This window comes from Priapulus caudatus, unplaced genomic scaffold (genome assembly GCF_000485595.1).
Source record: "Priapulus caudatus unplaced genomic scaffold, Priapulus_caudatus-5.0.1 Scaffold33, whole genome shotgun sequence".
Lineage (NCBI taxonomy): Eukaryota > Metazoa > Priapulida > Priapulimorpha > Priapulimorphida > Priapulidae > Priapulus > Priapulus caudatus.
The window spans coordinates 136,229-144,729 of record NW_014577094.1 but is presented as its reverse complement, the minus strand read 5'-3'; positions in this window follow the sequence as shown (position 1 = coordinate 144,729).

Sequence of the window (8,501 nt, the reverse complement as noted above, 5' to 3'; positions counted from 1 at the left end):
TGCGCGTACGTACGATCGTGTGCGTGAGCGTTTGTGCGCGCGTGTGCGTGAGCGTTTGTACGCGCGTGTGCGTGAGCGTTTGTGCGCTCGTGTGCGTGTACTTGCGCGTTTGCGTGCGTGTGTGCTCGAGCGTGTGCGCATATACCTGTGTGTAAATATACATGTAACAATTTGAACGATTCGCACGGACATGGACTGACTCCCTAGTTATATACAAACTAAAGACAATGGTGTAAAAAGAAATCGAGGAAAGAGGAAAAAGGAAAAAAGGCACAGCCAATTCTCTTCTTCAGAGAGGTATACGCCATTGCTTTAACAAACATCTGAGCCGCTTGAATTTTAATTGATGTTGAACGTGTAGGCGTGAAACCCGTTCGGAAGTCAACCGTATTATACAAGCATGCATTAACCACCTAGCGCAAGCACCGGGCACTTATAACGCCTCTTCTACGCGCTGTAAAGTTTACCGAAACAAGACCGAACTTGAACGTAATATCACACGTCGTGAAATAAGAACACACGACAGAAATAACCGAAAATTGATAACATGCGGTGTGGGTTCGAATAATTTTTTCGGGGAGCAGATATTTATTAACCGTCATACCCACCGCGCGTATTCTTCGTACGTTTTTTAACGCCGAGTAGCTGTAAAGTCGAACGGGAAAATTCAACGGACGTGGCGCCCTCGTTAGCACGCGAGCACTCGTCTGCGGACACAGCGGGGGGGGGGCGTTTTATGCCGAGCGGTGTCTTTCGAGGGAGGGGAGAGGGGGAGGGGGAGGTTTCACGTCATTCATTACCGTAAAAGGATTTTGCGCAGCGCCGAGATTAGCCTCTCATTCAAGTGTCCAGTCGGAGCGAAGGTTGCGCGCACACACACATACGACACGACGCGAACCTTTGTGACGCTGACGGGCGCGCCGCTCTGCTAGAGTTTAATAGATCTTCTCATCCGTCAGCGTACGTGACAGTAATCACTAACAAAAAACGGGTCTCTGCCGTAGATTTTTTTTGGGGTCCTGGAACCTTGAGAATGTCAAGCAGACGATATCGCATAACGTGGCGGGAGAATCGCACGAGAAGAGGCAAATATTCTGAATAGAAAGTGGCTGTATCGTCGTGAAAGATCGTGGTGGTCGTGGTAATGGTACCGATAGCGATTGAGGTGGCGCTTGTTGTTGTTGTTGTTGTTGTTGTTGTTGTTGTTGTGGTGGTGGTGGTGGTGGACGGTGGTGGTGGTAGTGGCAATGGTAATGACAGCGTGGGAGGCATCCACTATTCAGTACAAAAAACATCGGAACTACAGTACATTACATAGCAGGATTTCCGTGTTTTAACTTAACGAAAAATTTATAACGGCCACGTAACGTTATCCTGGCAAGTATCTATATACGAAGCGCCTAATTTTTACGAAGAATCTTACGCCAGTTGGTCGTGTGACCCATTCTTTCGAACTATAGCTGTACCTGCTGGAATATACGGCTAGAAGCTAGTCGATAATAGGACCACAATGGCACGCCGCGCAGAACCATCTGGTATAGTTTTACGCAGGAGATATAATGCACCGTATTGATCGTCGTCGGCTCTCTGACCGTAAAAGCACGTCCGAGCAAAGCGGCCAACATAAGCCAATTACTTTAACCGCGTGAGAAATCGTCTGCCTCACTTTCGGCCGCCGCTGTTTGTCGCACAGCGGGCGTGGCGGCAGCAGCGGTACGGCGGCAGCAGCAGCAGCAGCAGCAGCAGCAGCGGCGGCGACAGCAGTAGCAGCAGCGGCGGCGACAGCAGCAGCAGCAGCAGCGGCGGCGGCGACAGCAGCAGCAGCAGTAACGGCAGTGGCAGCAGCAGCAGTAACGGCAGCGGCAGCAGCAGCAGCGATAGCAGTAGCAGCGACAGCAGTAGCAGCAGTAGCAGCAGTAGCGGCAACAATAGCAACAGCAGCAGCGGGGGCGACAGTAGCGGCGCCGCGTCGATTCGTGGTGGCCGCCTCAGTATTCTTCTAGACGCCGCGTCCGCGTGCGTGTGTGCGGGCGCGCGCGTTAGCCGTCTCCACCGCCGCGCACCGAGCGGCAGTATGCGCGTTTTACGGCCGGTCCCGTCGCGAACTGTCGCCAATCACACGCCGTAATTAATCTTACGCGCGGTGAGTGACGCCGGAGATTGCGCCACGCTGATTCCCCACACCCCTCCCTTTTCTTCCCCCTCTCTTTCTTTCTTTCTTTCTTTCTTTCTTTCTTTCTCTGTTTCTTTTTCTCTCGCTCTTTCTCTCTCTCCCCACTCTCTCTCGCTTTCTCTCTCTCTCTTTTCTCTCTTTTTCTCTCCCCCTTTCTTCTCTTTTTTTTCTTTCTCTATTTTTCTCTCGCGCTTTCTCTTTCCTTCTCTCTCTCTTTCTCGCTCTCTATTTTTCTCTCGCTTTTTCTCTCTCTTCCCTCTCTCTCTCTTTTTGTGTGTGTCTGTCTGCCTCGCGCTCTCTCACTGTATTGTTCTCTATCTCGCCCCCCTGTCGACGAAGTTCTACGAAGAAGACGAAACATCAGGAGGGTGATATCTGAGGGTTCATATTGAGGCATGATCACAGTGATGGTGACTGTGAGGCCAATTGATGGCGTGCATGCGTGTCTCTCTCTCCGCGGGGGTCTCTCTCTCTCTCTCTTCGCGCGCGCGTCTCTCTCTCGCTCTCCAGCCTCATCTCCTCTCTCTGCTCTCTCTCTCTCTTCTCTCTCTCTCTCTTGCACGTTCTCTCTCTCTCTCTCTCTCTGGCCTCTCTCTCTCTCCTCTCCTCTCGCTTACGCCCTCTCGGCTTTCTCTGTTTCTAATGGCTATCGGCTTCTACAAACTTCTGTGTGTTTTGAATCAATAATTTCCTCATTGCCCACAACGGCATACTTGATAGGTTGAGACGCCGATTCGCTTATTCCAAATAACCGGGCAAATTAAAGTCCGCCTAATCAGCCGTGATTAACAAATTATACGTTTAACTTCCTACGGGTCGCGCGTGCGTGCGACATTCGGGCGCAATCAATCTCACCACAAACCAAATGACATAATCGAACATAGCTCCATATTGATCACTGAGTAATTTGCGACGCTTACGGGGGCAGACGTCATGCGCGTCGCACATTACGCCGCGTCGGCGGAAGAAGATCACCGATGATGGACAATTGTATTCTGTCACATCGATACTTCACCCTGAAGAGGTTCTCTGTGCAATCTATGAATGCTGTTCTGCCGGTAAGCCGCTGAACAGCTAGGGCAGGAAGCGGGATCAATTATTTGAATCAGCCAGGTAATAATTGTTCTCATCGCTTTCTCCCGCTTACATGTCGAACCGCTGGCAATTACTAGGACGCACGTGCGATGAATATCCGCCGCTGCGCGAATGCAGCGCCAGCGCATCTCGCGTCGGTTGCTTGCACAGCGCTGCCGTAACCGGCGCGGACGCCCCTGCCAAGCGCGCGCACACCGACAATGAGCGCTGATATGCCGTGAGAAGGGGAGACACGACTGTTGTGTTTGAAGAAGCGCGTATGCGTTACACCGCACCGGGGCGCGTATGGTGCGCTTGGACACATTCACAAGGGAGATGTAACACGAGGCAGCATTAATTACTTATTTATATGCAGTAGGATCAAGCGAGAAACAAACAGACGGACAGATGGACCGGACGGGAGAGACAGGCAGGCAGACAGTCAAGGTAGATAAAGATCAGATTGATAGCTTTGAAACAAGTCAGACTCGACTAGACTGCGCAGACATTGACTTGATCGAGTAGGAAGAGAGAGGAAGACGCGCGTGAAAAATTAGGACATCTTATGAGAGAGAAGGTGGAGAGCGAGGCAAGACGAGGATAGAGAGAGACATAGATGAGTAGAGAAGCGACAAAAGATGAACTGAACGACGGACCGGACAGACGGACGGCCTGACAATAATATAACAGTTGCAATGCAGAGCGCGTGTACCAAGGTAGAATGCCGCAAAGGGTGATCGAACCAGTAAATGTAGTGCGCGATTTGTCTAGACCGTGTATTGAAACGTGAGATACAACACGTACGAGATAGGAGAAACAGATGCGAGCGCAAAAACAGACATTGCACTAAAAGGCACGCCCGATGCGAAAGCACGCAATGCTCGCGGATACACCTTACTGTGCAGGATGGCGCAGTGCGCGTGAGCACGCGCCATACATCACACACACACATACAACATACACACACGCGCCGTGCGCCGCACCGACACGCACATCACACACACACACACACACAACCACATGCCCAACACACACACGCAAAACGCACGCACACACGCGCCCCCCCACCACACACAACACACACACACACATGCACACACACGCACCACGGCACGCCACACACGCGCCCGCAGCACACACACACACACACACACACACCACACACACACACACACGTACACACACACACACACACAACCACACACCACACACAGCACACACACACACACACACACATACACCACACACATACCACACATACATACACACACACATACACACAGACACACACGTTACACACACACAACACACACGCACGCAGCACAACACCATACAATACACCACACACACACACCACACACACACACACACACCCACACACCACACCACACACACACATCACACACACACACACACACAACACACACACACACACACACAACACACGACACACACACGACAACACACACACACGACGCCGCCGCCGCGCGCGCCGGCAGCGCGCGCGCTCGCTCGCCCCGCTGACAGTTTAATGGCGCTTGTATGTACAAACTCGATCATAGGTGGGATTTGATGACTACGTCATGTATATGCATTGATCGGTTATATACACATTACGCGAATTAATCTAAACAAGTTCGACCATCCCCCCGTGCTTCTTTCTGCTGAGTGGGCTAAGACGCCAGTCGTGACTTACATTCTGATGGAACTTCGACGTTTTTTCGGCGCAAAGCCAATTCATCGCAGTCGCTGTTTTGCATGCCGCGAGAGAAAAAATTCGTAATGTGTCCAGTCGTGGCGCCCACTCGTATTCGCGGCTAGCCATTTACCGCGTTTATCTTTCGTTTCGCGCGAAAATGTTCACCTGTGTGCCTTTTAGAGGCCGACGAAAATAGCTCGAAGAAATTTTAAAGGCGCTTGTATCAAAATTAAGAACAGTTTTATGTTTCACAGAGCCGCAAAACTTGTCCGCAATTTCCTCTCCCAGTGCCACCAACCATCATCCATCACCAAACAAAGGAAGTCGTTGAACGTTTAAGCTGCGGTTATCACAATATCGCATGCTTTGCCGCGCGAGATGAGAGATCAAAGTAGTTAGTGGCGAAGATCGCCGGCGTTTTGACAAAGTTATCGCGCTGAAATAGCGTGGAATATCGCAGCTAATCGACCAGCGCCGCGTCCGTGCGAGCGTTAGTGTGCGGCCGTGCCGTGCCCGCTGCCGCCTGCCGACACTTAAATCGTCATCTCACGTGCCGACTAGCATTTACTTATCATCCGCAGCGATTAAATTATTAACGTAGTTCCGTCACTCGTGGGAGATATTCGCGCTTCGTATTGGCCGTATTTCTCCATTTCTTACCATCTAGAATCTTTTGTCCCTTTTCTCGCCTACGTTCGCGTTCTCGCGCCGGGGCATCACTATCCCGTTCTACTTCGCATTTGCAAACGGATGCCGCCGCCCAATAGATATATAAGTTATTGCTTTTTGATGCGTGCGTGCCGGTACGCACGATCTGTCACATATAAGCGCAGCTGTATTCATCTCTCTTCGCCACACTGCTCGAGCTCACGCGCTTACTCTGTTTATTGTTCGCGCGCCGTAGTGATCAGAATCGTTACGGTTCGTCTAATTACAAGTAGCCATGATTCGATTTCACTCGGCGCTCGGATCGATAAATGGCGGCGGCCGCGTGCATACTGACCGATGCTTATTCGGCATGTTATTGACGCGGCTGGCTGTGCCGCACGTCGCGCGTATATACCAGTAGGCCGGCATTCGCCCTCGCGATGTTTAATCCTAATCCTGATCCGTTTAAATCGCTGTGTAGATTACTCCATCACCGAGATTTACGTACATCGTGGGTATCGGTGATTACACGCCCAGACAAACGCTTGTGTGATGTCGTCGCTTGAGATTGAGATTCAACAATGTATAATATAATCTATAATCTAGTATAGCTATAATATATATATATATATATATTATATAGTAATATATATGCGCCCTTTTGAAAGAGTGGGTTAATAAGGGATTCTTATTTTATCAACTTATTAGCGCGTGCACCTTTATTGCCGTTATTATCTCACTCGCGGTGTTGCATATTTCCATCGTCATCGTGCCGTGTCGCGACGACGACGATGACTTCAGTGGCCGATAGGTGTCAGGCATGCGCACGCGCGGGAGTCCTTGGGTTGTCTGCATGGCGGAGGTCACGCCAATCACGTTTCTCGTATACCGTTACGCCAGCATGTCTGTCCCTTTCATCCAGGAACACGACATACACGTTATGCCGCAGTGTCTTCCGGTGTGCTATTCTTGCTAGTCGGTTTGCACTTATTCGAACACGAGCCTGTTCATAGTTTGGCAGGACAAGATAGGGCAAGCACCGAAGTACAATGGGGGGTGGGGAAGGAAGAAGAAAAGCAAAAGCAAAATTAAGCATGAGAAGAAGAAGGAGAGGAGGAGGAGGAGGAGGAGGAGGAGGAAGAAGAAGAAAAATAAAGATTAATGAAAGAAATCGAGTTATGGAAAAAAGTGAAAAGAAAAAGATATAGAAGAATAAGAAAGATTTGGGCATAAAGAAAAATAAGAATGAAAAATACAACGATGATGAAGAAGAAGCAGAAGGAGAAGAAGAAGAAGAAGAAGAAGAAGACGAAGAAGAAGACGAAAAAGAAGAAGAAGAAGAAGAAGAAGAAGAGCAAGAATAAGAAGAAGTATAAGAGAAAGAAACAAAAGAAGAAGAAAAAGAAAAAGAAGAAGAAGAAGAAGAAGAAGAAGAAAAAGAAAAAGAAGAATAAGAAGCGACGACGACGATAAAAGGGAGCAGGAGTATGTAAACATCATCGTTCTCCATTCTAAAGCAGCTAAAAAAAAAAAAAGAAGGAAAAAGCGGATTTTTGTAACATTTCTCAGCATTACTGACGTTTTACGTGGCCAAAAACTAAACGGATTGTGCATCGCTGAGTAATACACAGCCCACAACTACCATTTTCCACGCGCACACACAGACCGTGTTTGTATTACCGGTGGTGAGTGCAGACGGATTGGCAGACCGTTCGTCGTACAAAATAAAACCACCGTTCTATTCAAACATCTAGACATATCAAGCGTGGATAATGTCGAATGCATACCCGAGTACATAATGGGTTTGCAGCCAAAATTAATGCGTCGCATATTTGTTCCTAATGTATAATCATAGGCGTTCGTCGTTTCTCCTGTGACAATAATACGGCATGTACGTGCACGTATTTTGTATAATCTCTACTTCTGTACTACTCTAAGTATTATTAGTATTTAAATGTAATTATCGTTGTCGTTACTTCGTAATATTGATCTATAATACGTATACGTATCTATACGTATCTATGTAGGAATATAACTATTATCAAGAGCTAATAATACCTAGGTGTACAACGCAAAACGGGAAATAGATCTAATTCACGAACATGATTATTTCTATTTGCGGCGCAGTCCGTAGAATAATTCATGTTATTGCATTAAGCAGAATTCTTTGCTCTCTAAACAAGCAACCAACGCTTGTCAATACGATACTCCTAGGCGGAGATATTCGCATCCTAAACCTCCCCTCCCACATGCCAACGCCGCACTCGATCCACTTCTGTCAGCATCCTTATCACGCGTCGTAAGAGTTGCTTCGTGAGAGTTCGTTTTTCGCCATATTTTATGAAGCATTTAGGGTGCAGCCGTGCAGGGCTGGAGATGACTATTCGCGGGCATGCCTATTGCCTTATCTCCATTAATCTTTTTCTAGCACGGCTAATGCCGCATCATTGAGGAGCCGGCAATGGTTTTTTAATTAAGTCTCTTACAACGAGCTAGTAAGAAGTACCCAATGTATGGGCATGGTGACAATCATTTGATCAGCGCTCCAAGCGTCCGAGCGGAAACCGATAGCCGACAATGCTTTAGACCGCGTGAAGGATGCTGACAGAAGTGATTCGAGCGGCGTTTGCATGTAGGCCCCGAGGGGGAGGTTTAGGAGCGATATTCGCTAGGAATATCGTATTGACAAGGCGGTTGGGCTTGTTTTAGAGAGCAAAGCAATTCTGCTTAATGCATACCATATGAATTATTATCAAAGACTCGCAGAGCAAAGTAGAATAATGTTGTCGTGAATAGCACTATTTTCCCGTCTTTTCCGTTGTACACTCTAGGTATTATTGCTCTTGCATTATGTATATGAGATGATTAGCTCTCTGCTAATTCTTCCGTCACCCGCGCCTGCATCGG